The following is a 13514-nucleotide window of genomic DNA, read 5'->3' as shown; positions in this document are numbered from 1 at the left end:
TGTGTTATATATTATGTATACTTGTCATTTGTGTATGTAGCTGAATGTATTTTATCTTTATGTTTACGTACCCAATAAAACCCACAATATGTACATAATCAACAACGATAAATAAATATAGATATGAATATGCACGTCGTTCGACAATTATTATACTCTCGGTAATAAATGTACACAATTGCTTCCGCGATCAGAGCTGTGGGCGTTACAGTTTGTGAGACATGATAAATGTTCAAGCTGCTAGTTTGTACAGTGAAGTCGTCGATTTCCATATGCGCATGCGTATTCATCTGTGGAGTGCTTATGTCAATGCACTAAGGCGCGACGTGTAACTTAAACTTTCCGCCCCGCCTTTTTTTATGCATATATCAGCGGATGTCCTGTGCCACCCTCGTATCTACTGAGAATGAGATAATTTAGGTCTTTTTAGTTCGTAGCAACCTTCGAGGAATACCGCTATACCAATAATTGAGGTAAAATAAATTCAGAATCGCTTGTAGCATGAACCTGTCTTAATAATGCCCATCGCAATGCTATACAAGGTAGCTGTGTAGAAGGAAGAAAAAAATATTAAGATGTCGAATAGTCCTTTCATTTCCTTTACTTATTTTGCAGACTCCAAGGCCGTAAATATTTGCTGTCGGTCACAACGTACTGAAACGTTCCATTCTGTAATGATAATGCTGATTTCAGAATTAAACCTCAGGCATTTGCATAAATGTTGTAGTAATTGCCACATCTCTTAAATTGTTCTTAAATGTTTATCTTATTGTAATAGTGTTATCGGAATGAAGGCAACACACAAATAAAATTTATTGAAAAACGTGTTTCCTGTGTTTTATCACTAAAAAAAAAAAAATTGGCAGCTGCAATGCAAAACCTTGCAGGCCTGACTAACGAAAACTGTTTGATGCCGAATAAGTGACGTAATCGAAATAAACGAGGTGGTATATAGAGATCTAATTGCAGAAGTTATTAGTACTTTATTAAGAATACTGTAACCCACTACAGTTGTAATTGTCAATTCTGTAATACACAGAAATTCTTTGCATGTCAAGAGCTTGTTAGTTTTTTATTGTACCCTTAACAAACAGCCCACAATTAACGTCTGAATTTACATTGCTTATTTATTTATCAGTCTTTAAATGTTCTTATACAGTGGATGTCATTGTTTTATGTCCATCTACATACAAGGTACACATATAATGAGGCAGATACAGTATCTCATAACAGCTAAAATTCTCATTATTACACATTGTATGGTTGCAATAGTGTATTTATATATATTTATATATTAATGTATAGTATTAACAACTTATGTTAAAAGCAACATCGAGAATTAATCGTGTTACTGGCATGACTTAAATTCTTCCGTTTCTTGAAGCAGTTGCATGCTTCTCTTTGTACGATACGAACTAATTGCACTTGTGAGTAGCTATAACTACTCTGCCACACACTAGTTTGTGCATAGTAGCAGATATGTTGATCACCTGCCTGTGGTGTGTGTCATGCTGGCAAACGAATAGTTGTTTTAGCTGCTGTTTTTTGTTTTCATGAATCAACTGTTTGTACGTATGAATGAGTTAAACAGTTTCTCGGAAGTCAGTTTCCAAGATTCGTCGCTTTTTACCCTGGTGGTGTATATGATAAACTTCATTGCGAAACAAACATTCTTTTGCTCCAGGGAAACTTGCGTGTAACAGCACTGTATTTGTTAAATGGCTTTTTAGAAAAACGTATAACAAGAGCTGATCAAATGTTACTGATAACTAGGTTTCCACACAATCTTTTTACAAAGGTGACAACTACTGTTAATCTATGTTAAAATTATGTGCATATGAATTCTGATGTGGTAAACACACAAATGATTACTGTTACGTAAACTGAAGAAACTATCAGTGGCTTTGCCTTGATCGATATGTAATTTATTCACTTTTTAACCACATATTAAACTATTTGAAATATTCTTCAGTGTGCTGCATTGATCTCTCCAAATTCTTTTAGGAGCTAAGGGAACTATTTATAAACATTCTAACATAAAACTGGACAAATCATTTGTGTAAATTAAAACAGTGGAGACCTATATACATAATCCTGCTAAACACTTGCTGTGAGACCTTCATATTAAATCCACTATTGCTCAAATTGTACTGTTCCCAGTCAGTCCTCAGGTAAGATTTCATGACAAAGGGTTTTCAGCCACTTCTGGTAACAGTCTAATGACACAATATTTTGGATAAAATTCTGTAACTGAGGGAATAAAATTGTGTAATAAAATCTTTCATCTTAGTATTAAAAGTAATTTGGATTCAGATGAAGCTGATGTAACCGAAAGCAAATTTTTCATAGCTTTAATGTAGATATATAGTAATGCTAAAAGAAAAGTGCCTACAGATTTACTGTTGTGTTACTTTACTGCTGTTTTAGATAGGATAGAATAAATTTGAGAGAAATTGTATTAAAAAGGTAATCATTGTTTTATAATAGCTTCTCTATAAGAGAGAGGAAATGATGAGGTGGAAGGAATGTGTCAGTTTAGCATGGGAATGGAGTGGAAAGTGATAAGGAGGGGAAAGGGGTGGGCAAAACGTGGGAACTGCTGCTCAGCATGCCTTGAGATGAGGGGTGTTGTACTTAAAAATGATGTCTTCATCCCCCAAAGCTGTATTTCATCATCCATGCAATTTACACAATATGCTCACTGATTTGTATGTCATTCCTGCTACTTATCCTGTACTCCATTGGATATTGCACTATTGAAGTCCTGAGTACAATAAGTGTCTAGTATATCTACCCACACACTAACGTCTCCTGCATTCCACTCAAGAGCATTTCCTATCCTAACATTTAATTTGTTTTTTAATCTGATATGGTTGGCTTTATCTGTGTCAGTACCTTTTGACTTTATTGGGATACTAACTGCCAAGATTGATAGCACTAGCAAATGAATTGTACATCACTTCTGTACAAATGTGAGGTTGCCTTTGCTGGTAGCTGCTTTATTTTATTTCACTACTGTAGGTCAAACATTACTAAAAAAATATTTGTGTGTGTACTGATAATTGGGTTTGTGGCAGCTACATTGTTTTACTTCACACTGTAATGCCTTGTGCATGCAAAAATTTAAATTTGAATTGACCATTAAGCATAAATCCAGTAAGCTGGACGGTGGGTCATTTTCATGTGGAAGAAGGCAAGGACATATTAACTCCAATACTACTATGCTTAGGAAAGTGGAAATACGGAAGCATCCGATCCCTCCCATCTTCTTTGACCCATGACGTCACAAATATGGCGGAAACGACCATAAACCACGGTTCCAATATGGTGCATATAAAGTCGGTACGTACACATTATGAGGACGAAAATACATCGAAAAACAAACACACACACTTTCCACAAAAAGCCTAATGACACTAACGGTACAAGTGCGGGAAATAGGGAGTTTTTAGGTGGGGGCAAACTAAATATAAACAAATTTAGACACCCACCCCCATACAAAACCACACAAAACGACGAAAAAAACCGACATCACAAAACTCCCCAAATACCACTAAACACATCATTTGGAATCGGACACTTCCCTTGACCTATATAGCTCAACAGCAACTCCCGATCCCATAAATTAGGCTCAAACACTTCCCTTGGCCTATATAGCTCAAAAACATCTCCCGATACCAATATTAACATACACAGCCACACATTGAGATCGAACACTTCTCTTGACCTGTGCACTGTTAATTTTATCCGTCATATCCGTTCCTGAACAAAAACAACAGCAGATTAATTTTACTAAAATTACCACACGATGTACAGCGAACAACACTAAATTAACCTTTACACAAAATCGTTAACTCACTGAAACGAATTCCACTACAAACACAGCCGACACTCGAACAATTCTGGATAATGAGCAAAAGCAAACAGCCCATTACACCACACAAATGAAAACCCTGAACATACCACCAGAGAGCACAACAAACCACAACACGACGACATCTACAAACACGCCACACTCACAAACCAAACTCCGTGCCGTCATGACGTCACACACGACAATACCCTTACGTCACGGGTCAAAGCCGATGCATGGGTTCGGATGCTTCTGTCGACCCAGGAAAGCATTGCGGAATTCTAATCAGTTTTTGAACTGTTGGCTGCTTCACTTTCTACTGATAAATAATGTTTAACATTTTGCAACGCTCCTACCATCATGATAGCAATCCATTTCGCTACTTGTAATTGTGTTCTGTAGGGCTAAATATGGATCACATGTTCTTTCCAGCATGATATCAGTCCACTTTGCTACTTGTAATTGTGTTCTTTGGGGCTAAATACGCATTGCACATTATTTAGTGATTTTCTTCAGGAAACAATGATATGGGAAAGAGGACCACTCATTATGCAGGGGAAGTGCTGAGAACCAGAAAAGCACACAATCAAGGTGTTAAAAATATAGCTGTTTTTAAATTTAATTCTTTTAATTAATTAATTGTGCTCCATACATTTCATCAGGAAGGAATGTGAAACAAGTTAAGTATACATTAACAAAATCAGGTAATTGCCAGGTACTTTGACATGAATGAATCTGTTTTAAAGATGAAGGTTGTCTGTTTGTAAGGAAATCGATTGGCTATCCTTATGTTTCTGATGAATGCGTAGAGAATGCATTCAACAAATTGTTCACAGTCCAATAAAGATCACTTGTCAAGTAGGTAGAGAACTGGTAATCCAACTATCACGTGTGGCTTGTATTTTATGGCTTTCATTGGACCACTCTAGCCAGCTTTATACAAAGAATTTTTCAGTTTCCTGTCAGCCCAGTACTTCTTCATTCCCTCGAATCTCATCCTTCTTTCTTCATCGGAAATTACCCTTCCTGTTGTCTGTTTATTGATTCTCGTTTGCAGTCTGGTTTGTTTGTCTGTGAGTTTCCTGATTTTGTCAGTTTTGTTTCTTAGGTCTTCCACTGTAATCTGTAGCTCATCCATATCTTCCTTGATTTCTGTAATCCACTTAATGTTGCTCTTACTATTCCACAATTTTTCTATTATTCTCCTTAGGCTCCTGTTCTCCAGTGTTCTGATTAGATGTCCGAAAAAAGAAATGCATTTCTTCCTGATTGTACTCATTACCGGTTCTGTTTCCTTGTAGACTGTTTCATTTGTAGCTATTCTCCAGTGTCCATGTTTCTGGTACGATTTCAACCTTATAATAGTTAATTGGACAAGAAGAGAATAGAAGCTTTTGAAATGTGGTGCTACAGGTGAATGCTGATTAGATGGGTAGACCACATAACTAATGAGGAGGTATTGAATAGAATTTGGGAGAAGAGGAGTTTGTGGCACAACTTGACTAGAAGAAGGGATCGGTTGTTAGAACATGTTCTGAGGCGTCAAGGGATCACCAATTTAGTATTGGAGGGCAGCGTGGGGAGTAAAAATCGTAGAGGGAGACCAAGAGATGAGTACGCTAAGCAGATTCAGAAGGATGTGGGTTGCAGTAGGTACTGGGAGATGAAGAAGCTTGCATAGGATAGAGTAGCATGGAGAGCTGCATCAAACCAGTCTCAGGACTGAAGACCACAACAACAACAACAACAATAGTTAATTACTGATTGCTCTGTATTACTTGCAAGATACATCACGTAGTGTTTTATAGTTTTACCCTCAGCACAGGATGAGCATACTTTGCCACTGCTCATGTTGGTTGGTAAACAACGGTGGTGTTCAGAGCATTCATATGAATTAGACCAGCATGAAAGAGATCTCCTTGCTGAAACATTTCTGTTTATGCAGGTTGTTCATGAAAGACTGTCATAAACTTAATGTATTTTTGTATCATTTCTCGATAGAGGCGTATGACCCAGACTTCTTTTTGACTGACACTATCACAGAAATATCACACTAGTAAATTATGAAAAACTGGCTTTTCTGGAAGGTAATGCGTGACTCCGATGATGTCATTTTTCAGAAGGGTGGAGTCGTGTAACATTATTAAAATGATTTCTGAAAGTATTTTAACGCAGTTAACAGTGGATAGATCTCATGGGTCCAAACAATTTGTGATTGTGTAAATGGCTATTTATGTTGCCCATCATTCTGTGTCTGGTTTTGTTTCCTTGTGGGGTATATTAAAGACACTTATCCATCAACTTTTGTGTCTTCATCAATGCAAAATCCATGTCTTATATGAATATTTTTGGCACACATATGCTGGCCATCCTTTGAGTGAGCCAAGAGAATAATGTCAAAGGAGGAGGTATATTATGTGATGACACAGTACACACAAATCTGTAGCAAAGACTTGGCAAAGGTCCCTCGTAGTTATGTGCCCCTACAGCAGGTGGAGAGATTGCTCATTTTGTTGAGGCACTCTGCAAAGTATTTTTGATCCTGACAACAATGTATCAACTTTTCTGTAAACTAACTACAATGTGGTCCAGATTCTGTGCCTTGTCCTGATTAAAACCACTATTGCAAATTAGGCAACCTCACCATGACCTTTGGAGTGTATGTTTAGGCGTTTGTATGGTTGTATGTGTGAATGTGCCTACTTTTAGAAAATGAGTGTGTGCTTGAAAGCTAGTATGAGTGGTGTTTTTGTTATGTGTTTCAAGCATTGATCTGCTGTAGGTGAGTGGTTGTCTTTCCCTTATTTTACACATGACTGTTGTAATTTAAAGAGTTCCATATGTCAGAGTAATGTTTATTGGGACTACCACTCAGGTTCAATACACCTTTCACAAACAGTCTGTGTTGTTTGTTCAATATTTGAATTGCTGTAGCTGCCACAAGGAACGTGGTACACATCTGTCTAAATGAAGCAACTTAATATATTTGATGGAACCAAAAATAAACACAGTCTTCACATTGTAACAAAGCAAGCTGGGATTATCCTAGCTGCTCTTATACAACTCCTGATGCCTACATTATTTTCTCCTTTTCTATTGTCTTTTTGTTATTAGTTGATATACGATAGTTACAGGAAATAACTAATGTCTCTTTTAAGCAGTATTTCATTAAATTTCATTATTCACTGTATAATTTACAGATTGCTGATGACAGCAGTTTATTTAGTTATCTTGGAAATGTTATATTTAAAGACATATTCATTATTTACTATGCAAACTGTACGAATGTAAAAATTCAATAATGATACAATTGTTTGTTTTAAGAGGGACATAGCATGTCTGAAAACCTTTGTTCTCCACTTTGAAGCAGGCATCTTACTTTTCCTGATAACACCATGTTTCAAAAGTTATTCATGTTTAAAATATTAATGTTCCAGAATGCCCCAATCTTAAGATGTAATTCCTTCCAAAATCCAAACTTCACAGTTTTTGTAGCACCAATTTTTCTATTTCCAGAAATATATACTTTTACTTAAAAACCTGTTAGTGTGTGATTCCAATTAAAATTTTACTTTCTTGAAGATTTTTGGTGAACTTTGGAAACTCCTGTGCACATTAAGATTGCTCTCCCATAAAATAGTACCAATAACTCTGTTTTCTAATAATTCAGGTAATAGTTAGAGAAACTTAACTTCACTATACAGGGTGAATCACCTAACGTTACCGCTGGATATATTTCGTAAACCACATCAAATACTGACTAACCGATTCCACAGACCGAACTTGAGGAGAGGGGCTAGTGTAATTGTTTAATACAAACCCTACAAAAATGCACGGAAGTATGTTTTTTAACACAAACCTACGTTTCTTTAAATGGAACCACGTTAGTTTTGTTAGCACATCTGAACATATAAACAAATACGTAATCAGTGCCGTTTGTTGCATTGTAAAATGTTAACTACATCCGGAGATATTGTAACCTAAAGTTGACGCTTGAAACCTCCGACGTTCAGTTGGGTGTTGTAACAAACACGGGCCACGGTCGGCGAGCAGCATCTGCAGGGACATGTTTACGATGACGACCGTGTTTAAGAGTGGCTGTAGTACACTGTTGTGGTTTGGTCTAGCTGTCGCAGTGTCCGCATGTAGCGCTTGCTGCTATTGTTATTCTGCATTCGTCTCCGCACGCAGACCAACTGTAGTACACCGTGTTACCAGACGTCTGTGATAGTGTAGTGTTGTAGGAACTGTGACCATGGTGTATTCGAACTCTGAAAAGGCGGAGATGATACCCATCTATGGCGAGTATCGATGAAATGCAGCTGAAGCCTGCAGGGTGTATGCAGAACGGTACCCGGACAGAGAGCATCCAACGTGCCGCACATTGCAAAACATCTACCGCCAACTGTATGCAACAGGTATGGTCGTAGCACGCAAATGGGTCCGTAACAGGCCCGTCACAGCAGAAGCGGGTGCAGTTGGTGTGTTAGCTGCCATGAACCCACACATGAGTACACGGGACATTGCGAGAGCCGGTGGACTGAGTCAAAGTAGTGTCATGCGCATACTGCATCGTCACTGCTTTCACCCATTTCATGTGTCGCTACATCAGTAATTACATGGTGATGACCTTAATCATCGAGTGCAATTCTGTCAATGGGCATTAACAAAGAATGCGTTGCAGCTCTACCTGTTTACTGATGAAACGGGTTTCACAAACGGGCAGTGAAACTATGGAACATGCATTACTGGTCCGTGGACAATCCTCACTGGCTCAGACAGGTAGAGCGACAGCAACCGTGGACTGTAAATGTATGGTGCGGAATCATTGGCAACCACCTCATTGGTCCTCACTTCATTGCAGGGGCCCAAACAGCTGCAACATACATCGCGTTTCTACAGAATGATCTGCCAACGTTGCTCGAAAATGTCCCACTGGAAACGCGTCGACGTATGTGGTATCAGCATGATGGTGCACCTGCACATTCCGCAATTAACACTAGGCTGACCCTTGACAGGATGTTCGACGGGCGTTTCATAGGACATGGAGGACGCATAAATTGGCCAGCCCGTTCTCCTGATCTTACACCTCTGGACTTCTTTCTGTGGGGTACGTTAAAGGAGAATGTGTACCGTGATGTGCCTACAACCCCAGAGGATATGAAACAATGTATTGTGGCAGCTTGCGGCGACATTACACCAGATGTACTGCGGCATGTACGACATTCATTATGCCAGAGATTGCAATTGTGTGCAGCAAATGATGGCCACCACATTGAACATCTATTGGCCTGACATGTCGGGACACACTCTATTCCACTCCGTAATTGAAAACGGAAACCACGTGTGTACGTGTACCTCACCCCTCATGGTAATGTACATGTGCGTCAGTGCAAAAGACCAATAAAAAGGTGTTAGCATGTGGACTTAATGTGCTGTTCCAGTCTCTTCTGTACCTAAGGTCCATCACCGTTCCCTTTGGATCCCTACGCAATTCGGTGCTCTCCGATACACACGATCGAACAGCGGAGGAGTGGTACTCAAGCGTCAACTTTAGGTTACAATATCTCCGGATGTAATTAACATTTTACAATGCAACAAACGGCACTGATTACTTACTTGTTTATATGTTCAGATGTGCTAACAAAACTAACTGGGTTCCATTTAAAAAAACGTAGGTTTGTGTTAAAAAACATACTTCCGTGCATTTTTTTATGGTTTGTATTAACCAATTACACTAGCCCCTCTCCTCATGTTCGGTCTGTGGAATCGATTCATCAGTATTTGATGTGGTTTACGAAATATGTCCAGCGGTAATGTTAGGTGACTCACCCTGTATATCGCATCTTTGTCACTTTTAATTGTCCTCTCTTTTATGTTAAAATATAAAATGAAATAACATAGCATTTTCCCATTTTATAATTCCTTTAATACTCACTTATATAATAGGCGTTGCAAATTTAGCATGATTCAGTCACCAGTTATCATTCATTTGGTGCAGCCAGGAAGTCAGTCAGGGCCCAGCAGTGAACTCGCAAAATATCTAATGTTTCATTACGTAATTTTCTTTTGTGGAGAAGTTTTAAATCATCATAGGTGCAATGTCAGCCTGTACACGGTAATTGAAATGTTAGTTTCTGTGTCATTCAGATGTGATTCAACGGTTGAAGTGTGTAGATGCAATATGTCAGAATGGTGAAGTTTTAAGTGAGTCTCACAAAATTTACGTTTATTTTGTTGATTATTTCCACTTGTGAAAAGAGTGATCATTCTCTGATTTTGTGTAGCTTACTGATGTGTGAAAATACAGATGTCCTACAGTTTACATAGCTAGTCTTTAAAGCAAACTATGTGTCAGTAAATGTGAAGAGAAATTTAAATAAAATTCTACTGTTTTGTGTACAATTTAATAACAGTGCATCATAGTCTGTAATCACAGGAAGAAAATAAAATAAAAAACTCTGTGAGATTTATGAGGCAGAGGCATACACAGCAGGTTGGCGAGACAAAACACGAGGGCAGAAAATCACATTTGCTTGATATTTTTGGAGTATCTGTCCTAACTTGTAGAAAGAGCACTCACAAAAAACACGTATACCGCATACTTAAACACATCACATTCATATTTCTGGTCTTATACCTGCACCACAGGTTTATGTGAAACCATGCTGCTGACATACATTTTCCTCAGAACCACTCTCCAGTTGTGCAAGGACATCTTCTAGGATATCCTTCTCAGCAATACTTTGTGCACTATGCACCTAGCCTGGTGCAATTAGCTCTGGGATCTGTGGTGGAACACTGCATAAACATGGACCGCTTAGTTGAGATTTTAACAACCACATCACTTTTTGTGTCTTGGTGATAAAGAAAGCTGTGAAGGTTTTTTATTGGTGGAGCTCAATAAATCGTGATAATAGTTTTGATTTGGATAAGGCACACAATCTAGCTTCACTATAATTATATTGCAGGAAAGTAACAACAGTTTTCCAGCAACAAAAATACATTGAGGAATGAGTCAGTCAGTTAAACACCCATTAAAGAACTGTTTATGTACCTCCACTTCTGACTAATGTGAATGAACTACACAATCAGATCACTGTGGCATTGATTCTTGGCGTGCTCACATCAGTATGGTGTGAAGTGCCCTATAATATATGTGCTTATATAAACATTTTAGACATTTTATGTAAAATTTTTGATTTAACTATATATTTAAAGACAAGCACTTATTTTTGGTTTGATGATTAAATATATATAGGCTTTTGAAATCAAATTATTATTTTTTAAGCAGCCTATGTTATGAGAATAGTGTTGCATAAAACTACCAACTACATTGTGGTGGCAGTACAGAGTGATAGCATTAAATGTAGATATAGAGCAACTGGAATTTGTGAGTTGGTGTTTTGATAGTGAAAGAAGACAGCTGATGTTAATCGAGAGTTGTCTAAGTATCGTATGTCAGATGAAAAATGATGGAAAACGATTGGGCGATTCGAGGCATGTACATTAGACTACATGAAGAATCATGTATGAATTTCAGTTTAGCTTGCAGTACGTGCACGGGATGAAATATTTGTAGGTAGTACTGACTGCACAACATTAGATCACTGATGGTTATATGTGTGTTAATGCTGGTGCAATAAAATGATCATTTTACTCTACAGGTTGACTGTACTGTTCCACACACAGCTGGTTTCATCAGTGATCTTAAACAGAAAGAATTTCAGCTCTCACCTGACTCCTTTTAAGCATGATTTCTATGCTTGTAAAAGGCTTGTTGTTGCTGACAGTCCTCTCCTATGATCTTTCCTGTGTTGCAGGAAGAATTGTGTTTCTCTCCTCTGAGGCTCATTGATGCTGTCAGTAATAGAATCACCATTATACTACCACTTTCAGTACTTACATAATCACACTCTGTATTGACATTCCTTGTGCTGTACCAAACTGATAGACATTCTAGGTTTGAACATAATTTTTTTTTTTTGCTTATCAAGTCTTCTATACTCTGGCTTAGTTTCAACACAACCAATGCACATCTGTTTGAATTTCGACAAGTTTTGTGATTTTTTAAAAACCATGATTATCTCATTTCATCCTCCAAGGAGCACATGGAACCATTACTTAGCACTGGCTTTCTTCTTATTGTCATCTCCTCAAAACTTCCATATTTTTACCTTGATTTATAGAAATCAAGGTATTAGGTTAGTGCATAAGTTTGCAGCATTTTTCCACAAGTTTAAGAAACACAACAGAAACACTTAACAGAGACTTTAGTCATCAAGAATATATTCTCCTTCATTATTTACAGTAGCCTGCCAATACTAGGGTAAATTTGCAATTCTGCCTCGAGCCATGTTTGGAGTATGTTTTCATCTGAAAGGAAGTGCCTCGAAGATTGTTCGATAGAGTAGAAAAGGAGAAAATTTGAGGGTGCAAGACCAGATGAATAAGGTGGATGTGGAATGACTTCCCAACCCAACTTACATATAGTGGTTTTTGTCAGTCTAGCAGAATGCAGGCAGGCATTATGGTGGAGTAGCATCACTTCGTGCAGACTTCCAGATTGTTACTCTTCAATTGCATCTGCAAGACATCTCAGTTGTTGACAATAAATGTCAGCAGTGATGGTTACACCGCAGGGAAACAATTTCTAGTACACCACACCATCACCATTCCACCACATGCTTAACATTTCCTTTTGTGGGTGTGCGTGAGTCTTTGTCTGTGGAGTTGCTGCTTTGTTTTGGCTCAGCCATTCATTTATTTTCCATATGTTAGCATAAAGACACGATTTACCATCACCAGTAACAATACAGGGTAGGAAAAGTTGGTGCTGTTCACTAGCCAATTGATGACGAGCAAGCAGAGATGCATATATGACCACACACAGATTTTTGTGATTTTGGCATAGAGTGTGCGGTACACACACACACCCAGGTTTTGACCCTTCCTCATTGCATGCAAATGTTGCATGATGGTGGCATGATCAAATTCCTTACATTTGCCAGGTCTTGAGTACACTGACATGGATCATTGTGGATTAATGTGTGTAAACAATCTTCATCAAACCCTGCGCATGGAGAGCTACTAATGTGAAAACAGTTCTCCCCAAAAGCAAGACAATCAATGTCTTACTGTGCTCTGTTCGATGGATTTATCCCCATGCACGGTGCAAATGTTTCTGGCTGCCTCCATGCTGTCATCCCTTTATTGAACTCAAACAGAATAATATATCGAAATGTACTGAGTTCTCCACTTGGTACTCCATATTCTAGTATCCACAGCTCCACTCACTATGTACATATGACAAAATGACAATATGTAAACTTCAGTAGCAACAATGAACTACAAATAAAAAATGGCAATTGATAAATAAACCTATAGTGACCACAATACCAACATGCAAAATAAAAACATTATGGACGTACTTACCAAGCTAATATTTTGATCGTATCAGGTAACAAACATAAGGGCTTTCTTTGCAGTTGTTCAATATATGCTGTTAGTCTAATGTGGTTTCAATTTATATGAATGAGAAATATTCATGAATAGGCAGTGTGAATGTTTTAACTATATTTTCCTTTGCAGATGAGCCATAGTTATATATATCAAACAATGGAAAGTCCATGATGGAATAACAACAATATGGAAAGAATAG

General features: G+C 37.9%; 1 protein-coding gene across 2 annotated transcripts in view; it reads left to right on the top strand.

Moving 5' to 3' along the window:
* The first annotated feature begins 288 nt into the window (after positions 1-288).
* The window catches only part of LOC126259824 (uncharacterized), a 52861-nt gene continuing 39635 nt past the window's right edge, over positions 289-13514 (top strand). Inside the window, exon 1 of one of the 2 annotated variants that reach the window (XM_049956867.1) lies at positions 289-473. The gene's annotated coding sequence lies outside the window, so the exon portion shown is untranslated. The remainder of the gene's footprint in view (positions 474-13514) is intronic. The other variant, XM_049956866.1, reaches the window with a different exon arrangement.

This window comes from Schistocerca nitens, chromosome 5, assembly GCF_023898315.1.
Source record: "Schistocerca nitens isolate TAMUIC-IGC-003100 chromosome 5, iqSchNite1.1, whole genome shotgun sequence".
In the NCBI taxonomy this organism is placed as follows: domain Eukaryota; kingdom Metazoa; phylum Arthropoda; class Insecta; order Orthoptera; family Acrididae; genus Schistocerca; species Schistocerca nitens.
The sequence above is the reverse complement of the archived record's forward strand: the minus strand, read 5'-3'. Positions and strand labels throughout refer to the sequence as shown.